General features: G+C 37.8%; 1 protein-coding gene across 2 annotated transcripts in view; it reads left to right on the top strand.

Annotated features, from left to right (window-relative positions):
* The first annotated feature begins 403 nt into the window (after positions 1–403).
* fhit (fragile histidine triad diadenosine triphosphatase) overlaps positions 404–24,789 on the top strand; it is a 346,802-nt gene continuing 322,416 nt past the window's right edge. For both annotated transcript variants that reach the window (XM_084395270.1, XM_084395268.1), the window contains exon 1: positions 404–439. The gene's annotated coding sequence lies outside the window, so the exon portion shown is untranslated. The remainder of the gene's footprint in view (positions 440–24,789) is intronic.

The raw sequence follows: 24,789 nt of genomic DNA, 5'->3' as shown, positions 1-24,789 counted from the left end.
AGGATAAAATTGATGATTTGTAATAATGCTTAGGGATGTTAAATTACCTGCCAAAAAAGCTGAGTTACATAGCATTATATGAGTCCTATACCTGCTCATTATGTTTTGATGTGAGATATGGCTATGCATCTGATGATATTTTTATTGTTGCATTCCACTTTATTTTATTCTCAACCACAATAATTCGTGAAATATAACTGTTTTATTTTTTTTATTTTTTATATTACAGCAGGACTGAAATTATGTAAAATAACTTAACAATAGAACTATAATATGCCATTATGCTTTACATGGCACACCGTGAATGTGTATGACAGCAACTACAAATACTGGGAAATGTAGTTTTGTGGCGCTTTTGGACAGCGCGGCCGCGGCTGCTTAAAAACTACGCTTCCCACAATCCCCCACACAGTCAGCGTCTGCATCATCGACACGGAAGGTGAGTACATGTGTTCTGTGTGGACGCTGTGAGATGTCATTTCGGTGGTGTGATCACGGTCTCTTTAAATTCGTGCTTAATAACACGCATGTTGTGTTTATGTAAATGTATTGTGTTGATAGATGGTTTGTGTCACTCATTATGTCAGCACGTCTGGCGAATGTAAACATATTGCTCTTTATTTTGTGACAGCGTCATGCAAATCAGCCGCATGTGATGCTTGGAAAGTAGGCTATGTCCTGCTCAGCTCAATGCGAAGCAGCGGCTTTAATGAAAATCATCACATACATTCAGACATGTTAAGGCAAGAGTGAAAACCTGGGTCAAATGCTGAAATGTCATAATAAATGATGGCCTTGCTTATGTACTGTAGAAAAGCATAATGGTAGGCTATTAATAAAAACACCCCAGCAACTTATTTACTTTTTTTTGGGGTGTTTTGTTGGTCCCGTTATTCAAGCAATACCACAACAGCCTATTATGTTAATAATGTTAATACAGTATGCTCTGTATATTTTAATACAGTAACAAATAAATAACACTTTAGTTTATGGATATATTTTAAATATGTAGATTTAGCCTATATGTAGGCTAAATATTAGGACATGGTCCCGGAGGGATTTTGAAACATTTTTCCATTCAACTAAACAGATTTCAAGGTTATTGTGTTTAGTGTTTTCCCACACTTTTTAACCAGTGAATTTCCATGGTCCCCCTAGCCCCCCATCCAATTCTGGATATGGATGATTAAAATCATTCAAATTCAAACTAATCCACTAATGAATCATTTAGGGGCCGTTTACACAGCACCGTTTTTAACTAAAAACTGAAAATATTTTATGTGGTTTGGTCGTTCATTTACACCACAACAGCGTTTTGGGGGCCTGAAAATGCACATTTTTAAAAACGTGTTTCAAAGTGCAGGTTTTTGAAAACCATACTGATATTGTGAAAAGTACAAAAACGCAAATTTGTGAAAACGGTGACGTCATGCTCATCCGTATTACGTGTGAGTCTATAGACCTTATGTAGCTCCGCCCCTTTTCAGCGCTGCGCTCATTGTCTTTTGACCTCCGGTCTGTATTTTCACAGCGTTTTGCGTGTTTATTAATGAACGGCTCGTTTTAAAATCTTCCCGGTCGATTTACATTTGTTAAGTCATCTGCTTTAAACATTACAGTCCTCATGATAACTTTCGTTAACTTTACATTAAGTAAATCCACTTAAAAAGCTAATTACTCCTGGACAGAAATGCCATATAAATATACAGAGCGACCGCAAAACGGAAGTTAAAAGACAATTTTCCAAAGATGGCGGCGCCCTTGTTTCTCTGGTGCATAAGGTCTATAGGCTCGTAGTGTTTCTTTACAAAGTGACATCGCCACCTACTGGCCTGGCAGCAGAATACAGCGTTTTTAGTTGTTTTCGTGGAACCGTGCGAACGGGATCGTTTTGACAATGTTGTCATCAGTAGCTGAAAAAGGCGTTTTTTTGTTGTTGTTTTTTACATTGTTAACTTACCCTAAGACTGTTTGTGAGTCAAGCAAAGCAATCACCACAAATGCCTATTACGATAAACCTGTCGCACTCCTCCAGTCCTTCTGTGTCTGACTACAGTAATCAATTAAGAACACTTCAGTTTATATTCATGTTTTAAATATATAGGTTTATATATACTTGCCTTGATTTCCCCGATGAATCATTTAGCCTGATTTGTGAATAATTTTGACCAATTAATGTGCAAGAATAAAAACGTCTGACTCACCAATTAGAGACACTGTTGATTGTCAGCAAGTTTTACTCTGCATGAGGAAAAATTAGATGAGATTTATGAGAAAAACTGATTAATTGAGGACATTTCCATGAATTTTAAGCTTTTATTAATCATTCTCATTCAAATTGCAATAACTTTGCCAGGTTAAAAAAAAAAACATACTGTAATTCCTGGCTCATTAATATTATCAGGTTTTAAATCAGGTGATGTAGCATTCAGCTGCTAGTCTTTGAGTGTTGATGCGAACGGTTGGCAGATGTTTTGAATCATGATATATTGTGATGCGTGTTGTGTCATGGGGTAGTTAATGTTACCCAGTCCTACTTTATATGCAAAAAAAAAAAAAAAATCGCCTTATTTTGAGTGTAATTTTCTGGTAAATAGTGGCCAAAGTTGAGTGTATAAAGGTGTGAGAGTGGGAGCAGAAGGTGGAACCGGGTGTCCAGCTGCATTTTTCATTAGACTAACTTGATTAAATGTATTTTAATTACCTCTATCTCAGCGGTGCGGTTGAGAGACGTCACATGGCTCTTCCTTTTAATGTCTGCCATCTGTCTAGATGCCCTGAGAATATAAAGAGAAAAATGAGAAATCTCCCCAAAATCTCTCCCTCTCACCTCATCTAACACTCTCATGCCCATTCGAGTAGTTCCTCCAGAAACCGTTTTTCCAGTGTCAAGTTTTCTTGCCACAATATGAGCGGATCCAACTGATATCTTGACATCGATGGGAAAATCCAGCTATTTTCAATGCTGTGGTATCTGTGGCCTTCTTACTTAATGGCTAAACTGAAACCTTTAGAGATCCTTTTCAGCTGAAGATCAGTCTCCAAGTCTAGCTCATGCCAATGCAAATGAATAGATTAAGTGAATAATGTGGTGAAATGCGGCCTCAGTGCTCTTTGACTCCCTCTCGGAAGCTGTACGTGGAGATTTGCAGACAGATATGTATAATGCAGGAGAGCTGGCATCAATTATGCACCTTTCATTCATGCCACAGCAATACCTAATTGATTTGATTCTGTTTGCTTCATGTATAATTGAATAGGCACAGATCCTGTGTGTGGCTTTCAGCCATTGGATGTTCGTGATGGCAATGCCATGCGTTATGCAGCTTTGAGTTGGGACAGATCTCTTGTTCATCATGAATGTATTAGGTCTGTTTAACCCTGGCTGTAAAGTGGTCATTAATGAACACATTATAATATCGAGATCCAATATTTCAATCATGACAACTCTCAGAATATATTTAAACAGCATTTATTGATAAGAATGGAATGTACATAGGCTTAGACCTACGCTGCTACTGCATGAGTGAAGGCTACTGTCGAGACATGCACATAAATACAGCCAATAGAATGCGAGCTGCTGCTAGGAAAGTAGGGAGAAGCCCCTAGCAGATCTAGACAGGGTGGGGCATGAATCAAGCTCAAAACAAAACAAACATTGCTTTCAGAATGTCTGCTATATGTGTGGCACACCAAAAGCAAAGCGAATATTCACATCGCGTTACTCGCTCTCGCGGGATTACTTTTTGAGTGTCTCCACACACATCAACAAAAACAACAACAACATTTCTTCTTGCCATTTTTTTTCTGTGATCAACCATGTTGGAGAGAACTGCTATTGCTGTTGTGGCAAGGAACCAAATACGCCGTAAATTCAAACTTCCTCGCTTACTTTTCTCCAAGCTATCTCCTTTTTTCTCCGGTCTCTGTATGAATAAGAAGTTTCGGAGTGGCTAAAATAATGCTCTCCTCCATTTTCTGATACAACCGGACGTGTCAATAAGCTCTTCGCTGATTGGCTTGCGCGATAATGCGCCATGCAAATTTCAACTTGCGTGGAAGACAAGGCGATTGAGGCGAATATTGTGTGTTCGCAGCAATCGCGCTGCCCAATTCGCGTCATTTGCGTCGCTATTGCGTGTCTGTTCGCGTCTTTGCATTGACCTTGAATGTAATCTAGGCTACTCGCGCAAATAATTAAATTCGCTTTTGGTGTGCACACACCATTAGAGTTCGTCTGTAAAATTACAATATACTGTGTGAAAATGGTGTGATGAAGCCACATTTGAAAAATATATGAATTTCATTGCACTGTTATCTAATGTAAACAAATAATGTTAGAGATTTGCTCAGATCTTGCTTCACTTTTCTGTGCCATTATTTCCAATCTTTTTTAAATGGCACATTTATATTTCATAGTGTGTTGGGCTAAAAAAATCTGATACTCCCAGAAATGTAATGATATTTAAGAAGTAATGACATTTGTAATGAAACAACAACAACAACAACAAAAAAACTTTTTCAAATTTAAAAACTCTTGTATTCAAGGTATAAGGAAATATCATTACTTTTAATTTGGTTACACCACATGATATTTTGTTTAGTCGTTTTTTATATATATATTTAAAATGTTTTACAAAAACATTTGAAACCAACATGAATACAAACAATACATTTTCTAGGAACTTTCTTATTTGCCTTTGTAACTCCCCTAACTGGCTGTTTTTGACACTGACTGTTCACAGAAGTGCACCAAAACAGTTTCTTTCTTCTGTTTGCAGCGTTCCCTGAAGTCGCTGTCTTTCAGCCGCGTGTGCCCTTGATTTCATCTGATGGGGGTCTTCTATTCCATGACCTTTAAAGGTGAAAGGCCCTGCTCAGTCACTCTTTCCCTCTCGGTGGGAGATTCGAGTGCTTTGAGGAAAGCAAAAAGAAGAGTGTTTATTATCCGATGACAGAACATACACACACCCTTGAAGGTCTGATTCTGTCACCGTGTTCTCGTCAGGGTGGCTTGGGGGTCAAGAGCACTAGTCTGGATCAGAATGGCTAAGAGGTCAAAGGTCGGCCTTTCAGAGCAGCAGGGGAGGGCTGCCAGAACACATGCTGGAATATTAACTCCTCTGTGCTTCAAACTTTCCATAGATTTACATGAAGGCGCAGGACTTGGGGCCTATTTCTGCATTCCAGGTTCAGAGAGAGAGAGAGAGAGTGTGTGTGTGTGTGTGTGTGGGTTGGGGGGTAGAGGAGGGAGAGGAGGGAGAGGAGGGAGGGGATGGGGGGGAGATGGTAGAAGGAAAGATGGTGAATGCAGAACTTCATATTACTAATGAGTTTAGCCTCTTCTCCATAAAGTATCCAGTCATCTGGAACTGTTTTTTTATTCATTAGTTGTGTTTAGTATGGCACGAATCACTATTAATATTGCTCTTAATTAGGGTTCGGGATTTGGGTTAGACATTTGAAGTAGTAACATTACACACACACTATTCATGAAACCACATTTGGAGGTGGTCTGGGAGGGATTTTGACCACATTTAAAGAAAGAATGAATGCAAATGTGCTTTTGTTATCCACTTTCAACTATGTGTTTAATATTAAACAAGGTTCTGCTGCAAATAGTCATTTATGTCTCTTTGACGGTCATTAAAACATTGTGCAGCGAGTTGCTGCTTTGTCTTTTTCTTCTGCTCTCGCCATGTTAAAAAGACAATAGATGCCTGACTCTTGTGATCCGTTGATGTGATTTAATCAGCGATATTTGATTATTTAACATTCCACATATTTATTCATTCCACTGGATTCCACTTTTTCTCTTCATTTGTGCTTTAACTTTTTCTCCTCACTTATAATCTATTAACCCTGTTTGAGGGGTTTGTAACCAAATAAAACATGGTAACAATTTACAACAATGTTTTAGAACCAACAATAAAAAAAATATTTCTTAATCTTAGTTGATGTTTACCAACCTTTACTAATACATCATTAAAATCAAAAGTTGTATTTGTTAATGTTATTTAATGGACCTGAGACATAACTAACAATGAACAGTTAACAAAGATGAATAAATACTGAAATAAACGTGATGCTCGTTGTTAGTTCATGTTAGTGAATGCATTAACTAACGTTAACTAATGAGACCGCAAACAGTAGAAATGGAATAAAGCAATGTTGTAAAAAAATTGGTTAAAAGTCAGAAATGTTTCTTTTCGTTTAAAGGGGTCATCAGATGCAAAATTCACTTTTATATGGTGTTTGCATATAAATGTGTCTTTGCAGTGTGTGGACACAACCACCATACAATGAAAAAAATCCATTCACTCCTTTTTTTTTTTAATCCTCAAAAAGTCTAAACACTCTCAATAATCAATTTTGGATTTTCAGAGCAATATGATGTTGTATTGCTCATACTCCGCCCATGACCGCTGACGAACTGTCCCGTATTAGCATATTTCTGCCCTCAGCCATTTGTATGCTGTCCACCAAGGCAGGTTGCCAAAGCAGGACTCTGTGTGTCTTGTGTCGACACCCCCTATGGAAGAAAGGGGTGGGGTGAGCGGTTGCTCATTATCATTTAAAGAGACATGCCCCGAAATGGGTCGCTGTGAACAGAGCTGTTTTTGAGAGTTGTTTTACACAACCGTTGAGGAATTTTAACCGAAGTATGTTACAAACTTTACATGAAGACCCTAAAGAATCATACCAACTTGTGGAAAATGGGCATCCGATGACCCCTTTAATATGTAAATGGTATAGTAACAGGAATTTGGGAAAAAAGAGAATCACGATTTTTTTTTTTTGTTGGTCTCCCACGATTTTGAACAGACAACGAAACAAAATAACAATATACTAGAGGTTCTGACAAAATGTTTATTGCTGCAGTCTCTTTAACATTTTTTATTAATTAGAATTATTTTGAAATAAAAATCAGTTTGAATGAATGATTCAATGACTCGCTCAAAGACGCTACTTTACTGGAAGAATCAGCATTTTTTTAACGAATTTCTTGAATGAATGATTCATTCATTTTTTAGTAGTCACTTGTTGCCACCTACTGGTGTAACGTTGTAATTGATACAATTTTTATTTGACGTGTCAAGTTTATTTCAATAGGTGGCTTACTCTCTTACTCAATCTTCTAACAATTAATTGTGCAGCTCTAGTAAGTGGTGATTTGTAAATGTGACCAAAATGAGGACATTTGCTTATAATGGATAGAAAATGTTCAGATGCTGTTGTCTCAGGACACAAAAAGCATGTTATAGACCATAGACACTTGGGTTAGGGGTCTACGTTCTGGCAAGATGATGGCAAGTTGTACAGGGGCAAGCGCCACATTTTCCTTAGTAAAAAGCTTTTTATTTATTAGTGTTTCTTTTTCTTGAACTATTAACTACAAACTTAACAAATCCTCATTTAATAACCCCTTACAATAATAAACGGTGGAATATTATTAATAATCAGAAATTAATTGCATTTTTTTTCCTACCTGACAAAGCATTTGTCTTGTGCTAATTAGTTTCCTGAAGCAAAGGCTGAAATGTCAGTTATCAGAGTGATGCATTTTCGTTGCACCTTGAAATAAAATGAACTTTAACAAAAAAAAAACATTTCTTATTTTCATTTAGTTTAACTTGTACTAAAATAACTAAGACTGAATAAAAAAATAATAAATGCTAAATTGTAAGGGATCATCTAGATTTGTTTGATTAGGGTGGGTTTGTTACGTACGTATTTTAGTTGTGTCCTAGTTTTCAGTTCGTTTCTATGGTTTTTCATTGTTTGATTAATTTGCACACCTGTTATTAGTTTTATTGATTGGTTTGTTCTATTTAAGCTACATGCTTCTTTCAGTTCATGGTCTGTTCTCATCATTATTGTGTTTGGTGTTTCTGTTCCTGTTTTACTTGTGTTTTGGTTTGACTTTTATGAATAAATCTACGGTGGCCGAGAGAGCTCAACACGCTGAAGAAAACACCCGCAAATTAAGAAAACACCTTCATCAGTTTCACAACACATGTGTGGTCCAAATACTCACAACACAGCCAAATACAGAAACACGCTACAAATAAGACAGACCACCATGGAAATGTTGCCAGTGGACCCCAATAAGTGACGAACCCGGATGGGACGTGTTTTTTTTTTTTTTTTTTTTTTTATGTACGGTATAAAAATGTATATTAATTTTGAGATTTACTAAAGATTAACAGTGTTATTAATGACAGCAAAATCAATCTAAATGAAAAAAAATAGGCAGAAATAAGCATGCACAATTAAATATACAATTTATTAAAACATTTTTTTTTTTACAAGTAATCTTCAATGGTCGATATTGTATAACTTAGCCTATATGGTAGACATATTGTGCATTCCTAGATTATTTTTTATTTATTTATTAATAAAGTGCATTGACGTGTGCGTAAATACATCAGGAACATGTATGAAGTAAATAGGTCAGATCTGATTTCATGTTGTTTCCTTTAATGTACCATAGTGTGCTGATACTCACTATCTGTCAATAGCTCTTTGTGCTCATTGTTGTGATGCCAATCCCAGCATGAGGCTAAGTGGATGGCGGTGACAGTGGCAAAGCTACAAAGAACCAGCTCCATCTTTGTTGAAGTGTTCCTGTAGATCTCCTTTAATCCAGCTAAATACAAAGAGCTCCGTTTCCAAATCATGTCAACACATGGACAACTCCAGTTTCCTTAAGTCAATGGCAGATATATGTGTTCCTGGGCGTATGTTGAGAGAGAGAACAGCAGATGAATAGCATTGTCAATCTGATGGTCATGGTGAAAAGGATTACAGAGTCTTGAGGGACTAGTGGACTACTGGAAAATGATGGAAGTCCACAATCTTTGGTTGTCCTCCTGCCAGAGGACATGAAAGAATCAGCTAATCCTTTAAACCGGACACAACTCCAGTGTATTGTTATACAATGTCTGAAATATTGTTATCTCCAAATGTGAGACAACCGGGTTATATTTCTAGCGCTGTGACTTCCTGACCTCTTCCATTGTATCTCTTCATTGTATCATTTTTGTGTTGTCCCTTGAGTTGAGCCTGATCTTTGCGTTTCATCAGAATATTTCATTATTGTAGACATTTATATGACTCTGGGGGCTGGGCAGTTTTGTGCCACATTTATTCATTGGTTAGTCGGCATCCTCGCATAACTATTTTAGTCACTTGAAATGATTGCAGCAGATATGACCTTGGTTAGGGAACATAGATGAGATTTAGATTCTTAATGTTGATGAATTATGGGCTAATAGGAATCTTTACAAATAAAAATAAAAAAGTTGCAGGGAATGTATATAAACCCATGAATTTCTGCATGAGACTCAATGTAAAAAAAAAAAAAACAAGGGCCCATGATTAAGGTAGAAATCGATAACACTTTACAACCAGGTTGTTAGCATTTGTTAACTAGTTAACATGAACTAACAATTAAAAATAGTTTCTTATTTTCTGTTAATTTCATTATCCATCCATCTTCCTAGCATTATTCCTGCTAATTTTCAGGGTCCGCTTCACTCACACATTTGATTTGGCACAGGTTTTACACCGGATGCCCTTCCTGACACAACCTAGCACTGAGAGTGCTGGGACACATTCACACTCCTACGACAATTTGGCGTATCCAATCCACCTAACCTGGTCCCTGGTTCAAGTCCCGGTTCTGAGCCAGAAGTCTTTTCTGTGTGGAGTTTGCATGCCCTGTTCTCCCTGTGTCGGCTTGGGTTTTCCTCCGGGTGCTCCGGGTTCCCCCACAGTCCAAAGACATGCAGGTTAGGTGGATTGGATATGTCAAATTGGCCGTAGGAGTGTGTGTGAAAGTGAGTGCGTCAGCAAGGGCATCCGGGGTAAAACCTGTGCCAAATCCAGTGTGTGTGTTCACTAACATATCAGTTAATTTTTAGTTAACATATCAGTTAATTATATATATATATGTGTGTGTGTGTGTGTGTGTATGTATGTGTGTGTATATATATATATATATATATATATATATATATATATATATATATATATATATATATATATAATGTATATGTATATGTGTGTTTCATTTGTAAAAAAAAAAGGTTTTTAATTAGGTATTTTTTTCTTCATTCTCGTAATAAATTAGATTAAATTTATTATATATATTATATAATATATTATATTATATAATATTTTAATAAAAGTGTAAGTTGCAAGTTGCTGCAATTTGGGGAAGATGCTGTGCTGTTTTTTTTTTCATACATCATAAATGTCTTGCGCCTCAAAGCATACAAAAAGCAATAAATGCTGTTACGTTATCTTGGGTTCGGATGGCTGGTGTTTGTGAACGCAACCATGTGAGACAGACCTGAGAAGTAATAATACCAAATAATTTTGATGACTGACTTTGGCTCAGGGATTTCAGAATTACTAAACCAACATTTTAGATGCTATACAATGAAATTGGTCAATGTTTAGTCCATTTATTCAATCACATCCACTGCTAAGACAAATTATTATTATTATTATTATTATTGTTATTTATTTATTTTTGCTCATCAAGCGATTTATTCTGTAAATTGTATTATCGGATAAAAATTTGTCCGCCTCAATGCATTGGTCAATGTTTGATCTGACCTTCAAACACAGTTTGCTTAAACAAATAACAAACAAACAACAATGCAGTAGCTGTTCTTGTTGAATACAATGTGTAAATCATTCATAGTGCAGGATGGAAAAAGTATGTGAAGTATTTCATTACTGGTTGACCCTCCTTTGGCAGCAATGACTTCCTCAAAGGTTTCCTGTAATAGAGGATCGGATCTGAACATCAGTCAGGAGGGGTTTTGCAGCACAAGTTCAGCAATATTTTAGGAATGTCTGGTGTGAACCACCGTCGTGAAATCATGCTAAAGTATCATGCTAAAGTGAGGTCAGAACTGGTCACTTCCAGAAGGTGTATTTTCTTCTGGTAAAGCCATTCTGTATGATGTTCTCCTGTGCTTTGGGTCACTGTTCACCCAACTAATGCTGAACTTCAGAGATAACCTACTCGGTTACTTATGTAACCTCCGTTCCCTGAGATATGGGAACGAATACTGCGACGCTAGACGCTGTTGTGGGGAAATCTACTTTTTCTCCGAATTCTGAAGCCTTTTTAATCGCGCAGTGAAACTGCACAGCCATTGGTTCGTACAGAGTAATACAACAAACCAATGGCGAGGCAGCGGAGCTGCACGAGCCTATGGCAGAGATGGGCGTGGCATCTGGCTATAAAAGCAGGTGATCTGGCATAGGATACTCTGATTAAATTCGACTGAAGCGTTGAACTGAGAGTCGTGCAGCAATATAGCACGGCCTGAAACGCAGTACTCGTTCCTGTATCTCAGGGAACCGAAGCTACGTAAGTAACCAAGTACGTTCACTTTCGATACTTTACTCTTACTGGGTTGCTAGACGCTGTTATGGGGAACCAATACAATCACGCTGTGGCTGCAGAACAACTATAATGATATACTTGGCCTTAAGCCCTAGCAGAGCCTAGAGGAACCAAGACATAATAGGGAATACTATTATGACATATGATTTATGTAAGATAATACTAGACATATGATTTATGTAAGATACCACTGTCATGCTGTCCAATCGGAGCAAGACGTGGTGTCCCTTCAGGTCTGGTAGGAAAGTCTGAAAGGCTCAACAGACTGCCAGCATTTCCAGGCAGTTGATGTGTACTCCACCTCCGACTGGGCCAAAACGAGCCAGTCGTCAAGATGGTTCAGAATGCGGATTCCCATCTGTCTCAGAGGGGAGAGGGCCGCATCCATGCACTTCGTGAAAGTGCGAGGAGCCACGGACAGAACGAACGGGAGGACCGTATACTGATATGCCACTCCCTTGAAGGCAAATCTCAAGAATCGCCTGTGATGGGGGGGCTATCTGGATGTGAAAGTATGCGTCTTTCAGGTCCAGAGAGAAGAACCAGTCCCCTGGGCATATTTGCGAGAGGATCTGCTTCAAAGTAATCATCCTGACCATCCATTTCATAAGGGCGCGATTCAGGCACCTGAGGTCTAAGATGGGTCTGAGACCGCCATCTTTCTTGGGGACGAGGAAGTAACGGCTGTAAAAGCCTTACTCGTTCAGTGCTGGCGGGACCGTTTTTACAGCTCCTTTCGCCCGTAAATTCATCACCTCGTTGCGGAGGACAAGAGCTTCGTTGCTCCTTACCGAGGTGGGAACCTCGGCGCTGAGACGCGGGGTTTTGCGAGCAAATTGTAGTCAAGTCAAGTCAAGTCATTTTCATTTATATAGCGCTTTTAACAATGTAGATTGTCTCAAAGCAGCTTTACAGAGATAAATGTATAATTTAACGTAAGATTGTTTTGGCTTTATAGCGGTTCTTTAATAAAGTTATTTTCCAGCTAAAGTTAGTTTTGATTGATTCGCTTCCGTCGCAACGATCATTTGTTTTTAAATTAGGGCCGCCAAGACGACACCATTCTCTCTACACAGACTTTAAACGCGAACCTGTGAGAAACGCTGATGGCGTTCAGATGCGCATTAAGAACGGGTTCTATAGTTATGTGCGTTTGAATATATGTGTGCAGGTTTGGAATTCCCTGCAAACCAAGCCTAAACAAATTACTGGTGTTTCCTTATAGTTTTGATTCAGAATTTTATTTTATTTTATCAATTCGGGGTAGATACGCAAATTGAGTTTTCCCGACGACGCGTTATCTGTAGAGTGGGAAAGGGATCCTCCATAGGGAGAGACTAGTTGGCACTTCAGCACTGCGTTGACATCGGGTCCAGGCGAAGGTCCTTCATCAGATCTGGAAACGGCCAGGATCCGGCAGGCTGCAAGAAAACCTTGGGATAAACAAAGACACTAAAATTAACGTAGATGCCATTCTTCTCATGATGTAACAAGTACATCAGGATTTATGGGAAGTGTTCCCGGTTCCAGCTGACCTAATCTATGCAGCCTAATATTGAATTGTAGAAGTCTATAATGTATTATGTGAACGCTATGTCAAAGAGATGTGTCTTTAATCTAGATTTGAACTGACAGAGTGTGTCTGCTTCCCGGACAACGGTAGGAAGGCTGTTCCAAAGTTTTGGTGCTAAATAGGAAAAGGATCTACCGCCAGCAGTCGATTTAGATATTCTAGGTATTATCAACTGGCCGGAATTTTGAGATCGCAATAGACGTGAAGGAGTATAATGCGTTAAGAGCTCGCTCAAGTACTGCGGAGCTAAACCATTTAGTGCTTTGTAAGTAATCAGCAATATTTTAAAATTGATGCGATGTTTAATAGGGAGCCAGTGCAGTTTTGACAGAACCGGGCTAATATGGTCATACTTCCTGGTTCTGGTAAGAACTCGAGCTGCTGCGTTTTGAACTAGCTGTAGTTTGTTTATTAAGCGTGCAGGGCAACCACCCAGTAGAGCATTACAATAATCTAGCCTTGAGGTCATGAACGCATGGACTAATTGTTCCGCATTTGTCAATGAGAGCATATGGCGTAATTTAGATATATTTTTAAGATGGAAAAATGCGGTTTTACAGATACTAGACACGTGACTTTCAAATGAAAGATTAGTATCAAAGAGCACACCCAGGTTCCTAACCGACGACGAAGACTTAACAGAGCAGCCATCAAGTGTTAGACAGTATTCTAGGTTATTACGTGAGGAAGTTTTTTGTCCAATAATTAGAATCTCTGTTTTTTCAGAATTTAGAAGTAGGAAATTACGAGTCATCCAATTTTTTATATCAGCTATGCATTCTGTTAATTTAGTGAATTGGTAAGTTTCGTTAGGTTTTGAAGAAATATAGAGCTGAGTATCGTCGGCATAACAGTGGAAGCTAATTCCATGTTTCCTAATGATATCTCCTAATGGTAGCATGTACAGAGTGAACAGCAGCGGTCCTAGTACTGAGCCCTGTGGTACGCCATACTGAACTTGTGATCGATAAGACATCTCTTCATTTACTGCTACAAACTGATAACGGTCAGATAAGTATGATTTAAACCATGCTAGTGCAATTCCACTAATGCCAACATAGTTTTCTAGTCTATTTAAAAGAATGTTGTGGTCAATGGTGTCAAACGCAGCACTAAGATCGAGTAACACTAATAGAGAGACACAACCACGATCGGATGATAAGAGCAAATCATTTGTTACTCTAACGAGAGCAGTCTCAGTACTATGGTATGGTCTAAATCCGGACTGAAAATCCTCGCAGATATCATTTCTTTCTAGAAAGGAACATAGTTGTGAAGATACTGCCTTTTCTAGTATCTTTGACAGAAAAGGTAGATTCGAGATCGGCCTGTAATTGACTAATTCTGAAGGATCAAGTTGCATTTTTTTAACAAGCGGTTTAATCATAGCCAGCTTAAAGTTTTTTGGTACGTATCCTAGAGACAGAGATGAATTAATGATATTAAGAAGAGGATCTATGACCTCTGGAAGCATCTCTTTCATTAGCTTAGTCGGTATAGGGTCTAACATACATGTTGTAGATTTAGATGATTTAACGAGTTTAGTAAATTCTTCCTCTCCTATAGCAATGAATGAATAAAATTTTTCCTCAGGGAGACTACAATGCACTGCCTGATGCGATAATGTAGTAGACGGTTGCATAGTTATAATTTTATCCCTGATATTATCAATCTTATAAGTGAAGAAGTTCATAAAGTCATTACTGCTGTGCTGCTTGGAACCTTCTGTGTTTGAAGCTTTCTTTTTCGTTAGTTTAGCCACTGTTTCAAATAAATACCTAGGATTATGTTTATTTTCTTCTAATAGGTTTGAAAAATAAGCAGATCTAGCAGCTTTTAAAGCCTCTCTGTAAGCAATCGAGCTCTCTTTCCATGAAATGCGAAATACCTCTAATTTTGTTTTCTTCCAGTTGCGCTCCATTTTTCTGGCTGCTCTCTTAAGGGCCTGAGTGTGCTCGTTGTACCACGGCGTTGGATTATTTTCTTTAATCTTCTTTAAGCGCAAAGGAGCAACAGTGTCTAAAGTGCTGGAAAAGAGAGAGTTAAAAGTTTCTGTTGCAATATCAAGTTTTTCTAAGCTATCCGGGATGCTAAAATGATGAAACTGATCAGGAAGATTATTAATAAAGCAATCTTTAGTAGCAGAAGTGATAGGTCTAACATATTTGTAACACGGAGTCGGCTTTGCATCCTTGGCTAAACGTAATTTACACGAGACTAGATAATGATCTGAGATGTCATCGCTCTGCTGCAGAATTTCAACGGCATCAACATCTATTCCATGTGATAATATTAGATCTAGAGTATGATTACGACGATGAGTAGGTCCTGACACGTGTTGTCTAACTCCAATTGAGTTTACAATGTCTTTAAATGCCAAACCCAATGCATCTTTTTCATTATCGATGTGTATATTAAAATCACCAACAATTAGTACTTTATCTGCAGCCAATACTAACTCTGATAGAAAGTCCGCAAATTCTTTGATAAAGTCTGTATGGTGCCCTGGTGGCCTGTATACAGTAGCCAGCACAAATCTCAAACGTGATTTATCATTTATACTATATATTTTTACATTAAGCACTAACACTTCAAAAGAATTATATTCGAAACTTGATTTCTTAGTGGTTTTGAAAATATTACTATAAATTACAGCAACACCACCCCCTTTGCGTTTAAGACGAGGTTCATGTTTCTAACAGTAGTCTTGCGGGGTGGACTCATTTAAAGTAATGTAATCGCTTGGTTTTAGCCAGGTTTCTGTCAAACACAGCACATCTAGGTTATTATCTGAAATCATATCATTAACAATGAGTGCTTTTGAAGTAAGCGATCGAATATTCAGCAACCCAAGCTTTAGCATTTGCTCATCTGTATTATAGCTGTTTTTTATTTGTTGAACATCAATTAAATTTTTAACCTTAGATAGGTTTAAACATTTTTTGGATTTCCAAAATCGGGGAACAGACACAGTCTCTATATGATGATAGCTAGGTGAAAGAGGCTCTATGTGATGGGATTTATCTGACCTGGGTGACGCGAGGCCGCTAGCAGACGGTTGGTTTAGCCAGTCTGTCTGCTTCCTGACCTGGTGCCCAATTTGTCATGTTTGAGCTCTAAGACTATGAGCCATATTACTAGATAGAAGAGCAGCACCATCCCAGGAGGGATGAATACCATCTCTTTTCAACAGGTCAGGTTTGCCCCAAAAACTTTTCCAATTGTCTATGAATTCTATATTATTACACGGACACCACTCAGACAGCCAGCGATTCAGTGAACACAATCTACTAACTATCTCATCACTCCTGCGAACAGGAAGGGGGCCAGAGCAGATTACAGTGCCTGACATCGTACTTGCAAGTTCACACACCTCTTTAATATTAATTTTGGTGATCTCCGACTGGCGGAGTCGAACATCATTAGTGCCGACATGAATAATGATCTTAGAGAATTTACGATTAGCATTAGCCAGCACTTTTAAATTTGCTTTGATGTCAGGCGCTCTGGCTCCCGGCAAACATGTGACTATGTTCGCTGGTGTCTCTATTTTCACGTTCCGTGTGATCGAATCACCAATTACTAGGGCACAATCAACAGAATTCTCAGTGGGTGTTTCACTGAGCGGGGCAAATCGATTTGTTGTGGTAATCGGAACGGAAGAGTGGTTTTTTGATCCGCGACTAGAGCGATCCCTCACTGTCACCCATTTGCCCGGCTGCACAGGCTCTACTTCAGCTGGAACCGAATCATGTAAAGAGTTCACTATGCTATGCGCATCCAAAATAGTATCTAAAGCTCTAGCACTCTTACTATCCTCAATTAAAGTTTGGATGCGTGTCTCTAATTCTGAAATCTTCTCTGTCAGCCTAACTGTCTCCTTACATTTATCACATATAAATCCTACATTGCCAACAGAGAAGTCTATGCTAAACATGTGACATGAAGTGCAGGTGACAATAACAGGACAAGACATTACTCACCGTGTTTGTTGACTGATTATTACTTACCTGAGCTTTTATTAACTCAAAGGCGCGAGAGAAAAATAAATAAATAAAACAGCTGAGCGCACGGGTGGCGCGTTAACAGGCTAGCAGTAGCGAATTAGCGTGTTGTGCTAGTAGTAATGGAAGCTAGCGATGTCAATCTGAGATGTTGGGTAAGCTGTATTTAGTATAAACAACTACAAATTGTAGTAAATGATGGTTCAAAACAAATTGTAGAGAGTAACCTCGATTTATTATCCCCAAAACCCATTCTGACACTGGTTCTATTAGTTCGAGTGACAGACAGCTGTCTAGGGGTCTGGGGCTCATGGTAAGTGAAAGAGGAAAAGAGCTCTCTTTTTTGAGTATGTTTGTGTTTTATTTTGTTCGCTATAACAGTGTTTATTTGCATGGGAAAGTGAAACTGAATGGGCCCAGAGGCTGCAACAAACACACTGCCTCCTGCACCGAGAACTGAACTGGGTGCTAGGGGGCATAAATGAGGCTTTTTGGAGGGTGACATAGCCTCCTCCTCTTCCTTCCTGGCAGATCAGGATGACTTCTGAGGGCTGGGTCCAGCGTTATCTTAGGCCGGGGTCCCTGGCGCTTTGGGAAGGGCTGGCGTTTTGCAGAACATGAGCGCTGCCGAGGCTCAGGCTGTGGTGCAGGCTGAGCAGTCGAGGCTGCAGGCTTTACAGCATGCTGAGTCGGCGCAGTCCTGGGGCGACTCGGAGCATTATGGGAACTTGAACGCTTGGGGAGGAAGTGTCGCATAGCCTGGGACGACTTCTGTGTTCGGCTGGATCCGCTGCTTTGCTGGTCAACAGCGAGAAGGCTTGAATCGTGCAGCTCCGCTGCCTCGCCATTGGTTCATTTTATTACTCTGCACGAACCAATGGCCGTGCAGTTTCACTGCATGATTAAAAAGGTTTCAGAATTCTGATAAAAAGGAGTCTAGCGACGCAGTACGAGTAAAGTATCGAAAGGGAACCTTACATTCTCCTTTAAAATGTCCCGATACACTTGGGAATAAATTTTTGTATCGATGATACCTAATTTTCCAGCCCTTAAACCAAACACTGGAAAATCCAGGTGCTGACAGATATGTAAGCATGTTCTAGAGTTTTTAGTTGAGACTCCAGGATTCTTCTGTTCATTGAGCATTTCTGCTAAACTTTTATAATTTGTCTTTTTGTCAATTAATGAAGACTTTGTCTTTGAGATACTTTCGTTACCATTCCAACATTATGAAAGTCATTAATTCTTAGATGTCTAGAGACTTTTTATCGCGGCGTTGTTCATATTAGGCAATGCTTGTAGGCTATTGGAATTAAAATTGAAATGTATTATTATAATAATTATTTTACACACTGTATATTAAATAATGCTTGGTTAAAAATATCACATTTTAATTCAATGTTAAAATCTATATTTTCTAGATCAGTGCATGCTGTTTCTGAACTCACTGAAATGTCTTGAGTTTTCTTCGGGGAACGAACAAGTCACAATATTCCTCATTTCAATATTTCCTGCCCAAGGCATACGCAAAACAAAGGGCAAAGGCCTGGTTGAGTTGCGTTAGTACTGTGTAGAGTATCGCGGTAATGGTAAGGGGTGTGACCTTTCTGAAACCTGCTCGAAGAGATTGACCAATCACAACACACTGGTCCAGCTGACCAATCAGAGCACATCATGCTTTATGGAGGGAGGGGCTTCATAGAGACAGGAACTAAACAGGGGTCTGTTTCTACGAAACAATGATGTAACTCGCTGCTTAACTACCATAGTACGATGCATCATTGAAGAAATCAATTAGCTAGTCATGACTGTTTCCTGAAACTGTATTGTCGGAAATTTGTCGTTCAACCAAGTTGGTAATGATGTCACACAGGTGGTAGAGTAATAACTTATTTTAATGAATCTGTTTGAGATTGAGTTAATGCTAGATGTTTTGCTATAAATTACGGACATGGCATCTGAGAACTATTTCTCATTTGCCTCAGTTATTTTGTATTATTTTCAGATTCAATCATAGGCTCATTCTTAATAGAGCTCGTACGCACATGTGCACTCTTCAAAAACAGTGCTTTAAATCTCTTGACAAACTAAAAGATATAAATTACATTTGTATATATTCGAAATAAAATATATAGATTGTACTAAATGTCAGCTTGCTTATTTTGCTCAAGATAAGGATTTATTAAGCCCACATGTCATGTAAACAAGAAACTATGCTTCTAACCACAGGTCGAGAGCTGTCGTTCCAACCACAAAACTTTGTAATGCTGTTTGCGAATGTTCGTTGGAACGATGGTTTCGGGAAACACAGACTTGTTGAACTATGCTGATAACAACAGAACTTGCGACCATAGTTGGCTAACGATGCCTTCGGGTAACGCACCCTTAAGTGTTACTGGCAGACTGGGAAGAGAGGTGCTGCAACAAAAATAATGTTTTTTGAACATTCAAGCATGAAAACCTATTCTAGTAGACCCCAAACAAACAAAATCAAGACTTTGTACAAAAGCATAATATGGACTTTTAATATAGACTTTTACAGTTGCGTGTCTATTGACATTGAAATAAGAACTTGGAACGCTATTCCTCCAATCAGAATTTAGATTTGAAACTGCTATATATTTTTTTTGGAACACTTTAGTTTAGGGTCCAGTTATCACTATTAACTAGTTGCTCATTAGCATGCATATTACTAAACAGATATTGGCTATTTATTAGTACATATTAATTCCATATTAAACTGCTAAATATTAATAAGCAGTAATTAGGAGTTTGAGGCAAGTCGTAGTTATTAGTGAGAATTGGACCCTAATCTAAAGTGTGATCAATATTTTTTTTTTTTGTACTTAAGCTTTCCATTTCTCTATACAGTTCGTCCATATACAGTACAGAATAGTAGCAGACTGCTGCATTGTCATATTTGTGCATTATTCCTTGCAGCTGGTTCCAGTTTCATGCCACACTGAGCAATGACAGGAAGTACTGTATCAGCCCCAGTAAATGCCACTTTACTTTATCACATCAAGACTGCGAAACCGCAGGCAATAAATGCAGTGCTTCCGTAATTACATTTCCTTAACGTGAATTCATCACTTAATAATGGAAAAACATACTAATTATATTGATGATATATTAATTGAAATGTAATGCAAATATGATCTGACCAAATTAGGACATGCGGTTGAGTAAATACGGTTGCTCTTAGCTTTCTGCCTGAGCGATTGAATAACTCTTTTGGAGGGAACGTGGGCAGGGATTATGTTGTGCTGAGTGTTGATGCTGATGGGACGGGACTGCTCTCTCCATTAGAAGACCAGTATTCCCCCCGCCCCCAGAGGTGGACAAAGTACACAACTTCCTTACTTGTGTGAAAGTACAGATACTACTGGTCAAATATTACTCTGTTACAAGTAAAAGTTGTAAAGACCGATTTTTACTTAAGTAAAAGTACAGAAGTACTTATTTTTAAAAGTACTTGAGTATCAAAAGTAAAAAGTAAATGTCAATGCATTGTTTTATTATTGTTGCATTGTTGTATGTAATACTTACAGTACCTTATGCCTCTGAATCTTGCCTGCCTACCGACCCTAATATCAATATCAAATTTATTTCCAGAACACAGTTCCAGTAGTGGGATTGAATGTGAGACTGAATAAAAGCACTCAATAACGTCCACAATGGTTTCGGACACCCAAATGGCTGTTCCCACAAATAGTTCCCTATTTAAAGTTGTTTGGCTTTTAGTATGAATATGATAGCCTTACTGTTATCTATAAGCTAGTGTGCTACAAAACAACGACAAAATTTGCATTAAGAAGACCAAACCTTTCTACTCAAGGACCTTGACAGACTTATAGTGGAGTAAAAAAATTATGATATTTGTCTTTCAAATGTAGTGAAGTTCAAGTAAAAAGTTTCCAGAAAAAAAGAATACTCAAGTAAAGTACAGATACTCAAAAAGTGTACTTAAGTACAGTACTCAAGTAAATGTACTTTGTTTCTGTCCACCTCTGCCCCCATGTGCAGCTCCTGTCAGCTGCTAATATGTGTAGCTGTTTTGAAGTTTAGACAAGTTTGTGGTGCGTTTTTATTATTTGACCACACTGTAAAAGATTTTTTATGAAGTTGTAAGTAACAATTTTTTCAGTTTAGAGTGTGATTTAGATATGCAGACCTAGGATCTGGAAACCAATGTAAAATCTCATGGTACATAGTCTTTAGGTAGTAAACGTGTAAAAAATTAAGATGATGGATTTGGATAATTGGGATAGTTCGATAATACTTTTATGTCCGATCCTGATGATAACAATACTGCAATCTTGTGTATCTGCCAATGTCATTGTCAATCCGATACAGTACAGTTTTTTTCTTGATAATTTCAGAATATCTATACTTCACTAACTACACATTACCCAAGTCCCTTTAAGACAAGTCATTTCACTCGGCGGCCATCTTTGAAACGCCTCCTGGGCATGCAAGTGCAGCTCCTATCTCTTTGAATGGGGAAACATCAAATTCTCCTCAACTGTTCGCCAAGCTTACAATTAAATTTCACATTTGAAATCACCAATGAAATCTGACAACTCAGATTTGTCGAGATCTAAATTTTGTTTCTAAATGCTCGAATCGTGACAGAAAACAACATTTTTCAGGCTTATCTTATCCCGCCATATTTAGTGCTGAACTTTTCCCAATTCAAAACAATACGAGTGACTCATCTTGTGTTATTCTATAGTCTTTGACATTACTTCATTTACTCAGAAACACACACACACACACACACGTAGATCCGTGGCCAAAATTATTGGCAGTGAGATACATTTTGTTTGTGAGAGTATTGCATCTGTCCAACAATTCACTGAGCAATTTACAGAGTTTTAAATTGTAGTTACTGTGTGAATGATGAGTTTTATTTAGTTCTCTACTCCAGTGATCTCATTCAATAGCGACAACAAAACCATTCAGAATCACCAATAAACTCCAGCAAAATACAGCCATTATAAACAAAACCCAGACCATTATGTTCAGACTAATAGGAACATTGGAACATCACTGAGCAACGGTTTTACCGTGCTGACTGTCGTAACTGAACGCAACACGCGGTTTGAAAATGAAGAATGATATCTGACATTTTTTAATTTAACAACTTCATATACTGTCTGTTCCTCAAATAAAGCAATTTAATGGCTTCAGATTCCTTGAAATATAATGCACAAAACCTCCAGTGGTGCTTTTTTGTCCTTTTTTTGAGCTAACAACCATGGCCATGGGTAATGCACAGTATTCGGTTTAGACCGACTGATACCCGATCCGACAAAAAGGTTTGTATCGGACCAATACCGGTATGGAGTATCGGATCAGCGCATCCCTATTGGATAATAGTGTAGAACCTATTATATATTTGGTTTCAGTCTATATGGATATTGTCATCTGTTTGATATTTGAAACTGAATTGAGGCACGGTTGTTTTAATAATTAACTTTGCACACATTTTAAGACTCCCTTTAGAGCTGCCGTTTTATATCTAGATGGTATTTGGATATATTTTACTTGGATTGCATTTACGGTTCCACTTTATTTCGATAGTCCACTTTAGACATTCTACGAACTATAAGTAACTTTGCAAGTACATGTCAACTTATTCTACTAGCCCCAACACTAACCCTTACAGTCTAATAATCTAATGAGAGTTAGTTGACATGTAGCTGCAAAGTTACTTCTAGTTCGTAGAATGTCTAAAGTGGACAATCAAAATAAAATGTCACCACATTTACTCTTTTATTCCAGTGCTTCTCAGTCTATCAGATGTTTCTCTTAACTGTGCAAAATGTGTATTTCCATTTATGTATTACATAAGAGGTTGCATTTTAAAAATACTGACAAATAATTCAACATGCTTTCCAACATTTCTTGTCTCCTTTCTTTATAAACCCCTCAATAAATGATGTTAATAAGGTTTAGAAATGAATAAAATGATTATTTCAATTGTAATCCACTGGAAAAATAAATAAATAGATGGATAAATAATGGATTTTTTTTATAAATTGGGCAAACAAATCACAAGAACGCTGTGTCTGTTTCTTTTTCACGTTGTGAGATCAAGACTCCACAACACAATGAATGAAAGACTCAGTCCGTCAAAGCAGATTAAAGTATATAATTGTTAGTTGTTTGCGTAACCTCATTACGTTATGCAGATTATGTGAAACACGTTTACGTCAGAATCTGTCTCAGATCACCAGAACAATTCCAGGCTAATTTTGCCAATTACAATTCATTCTCATCTTTGAATGTAGCTATGGTCTTGAATGTTTTTTGGCTCCTGCTATTTTGTGCTCTTCCTCTTCCTCTGTTTGCTACTTTGGGTATTAGGAAGATTCTAACCAGACTTCTCGTAAACAGAGTTTTAAAATGACATGAGAGAGATTTAATGACATCCTGGCATCATGGGAAACCTTGTGGAGGAGTTTCCTCGATGTAATGTGATTAATGTTTATTAATTATTTGATATGAATTATTTATCTACACATGCCATTCTGAGGGTGCTGCGGTTTCCTCTTTATGGCTATCCATTCTTTGAGGAAAAAAAAAACGTTCATGGTTTATTTGGCCATATTTGGTTCTGTTTGTAGAATTTACTGTATAATACAGTACATTACTACCAGTCTGAAAAGTGTAATTTTGACATAATCGAGTGCAGAATCTTTGACCAGGAATCTAGCCCCAGTATATGGGCCAAGAAATAATTTGTAAAAAATCTGTTAATGTATTTTTAATAATAATAATAATAATCATTTTTAATAATAAAATATTTTAACAAAAGTGCTTCCTTCACTGCATATTTGTAATATATACACTGTGTTAATAAAAACACAACAATAAAATGGGCCCTTTCATCATTTATAATCTACCGTGAGCCAAAAACAAGCTTATGAAAAATACAATTACCTTTTCATAATGTGTTGCATGGATGTAAGGCTTTTTCTTTTTTAAATCTGACCAAGGTTTTATTGTCCAATGCTCGAAAGATGGCATGTAAAGAAACACAATTGCAATGCTACCATTTGATTAGCAGATTATAAAAGATCAAACGGATACATTTCATTTGTTTTGTAGCATGCCATGCACTTCGATCTCTGTTAAATCACGTTGAAAGTCTTTTCTTAAGGGGAATTCTGTTGTTCTAAACTGGGAATTTAGACTTTCTGATTTAAATGAAATGAAGGCATTACGGAATAGTTCACTTTAGTGTCGGGCCAAAGGGATTTCATTTAAATGCATTTCACTGTGCTGATTAGGTTTTAAGAATAGTTCAATACTTAACCCATAGTTTTACTAAGAATAATGTTCAAAATTCTTTATCTGTCAGATACTCTATCGTCTTTAATAACCGTAGCGGAGGCAGACTGTGTGGTAGCCAAAATCTCCACACTTCTTTAAGCTCAGAGTTATTCATGAAACCTTTTCTGTCATCCACTAAGTCCTCTCAATAGAACACAACTCATCTTATTCTGGCTGAAGTCTGATCAAGGTCAGTCGTCATCTTGTCGGAATGTTTTTGTTCTAATCCTTTCTTTTTAAGTTAGCCTCAACTGCACTGCTTTTTCACAAGCTTCTGATATGTGTGGTTGTGCCATTTATGAGGTCATCACTTTCTCTGTTCAATTTTATCTCAGTCTCTTATTCTCTGCTCAAATAAGCGACAGCTCTTAGTACATCCGGAAGCTTACAGTAGATAATGTATCTTGAAGCAGTGAAAGTATCAAATCTGAATTATGATTTAA

The sequence above is a fragment of the Rutilus rutilus genome, assembly GCF_951802725.1.
Source record: "Rutilus rutilus genome assembly, chromosome: 22".
NCBI lineage: Eukaryota > Metazoa > Chordata > Actinopteri > Cypriniformes > Leuciscidae > Rutilus > Rutilus rutilus.
Note: the sequence above shows the minus strand (reverse complement) of the source record. Positions and strands in the feature narration are given on the sequence as shown.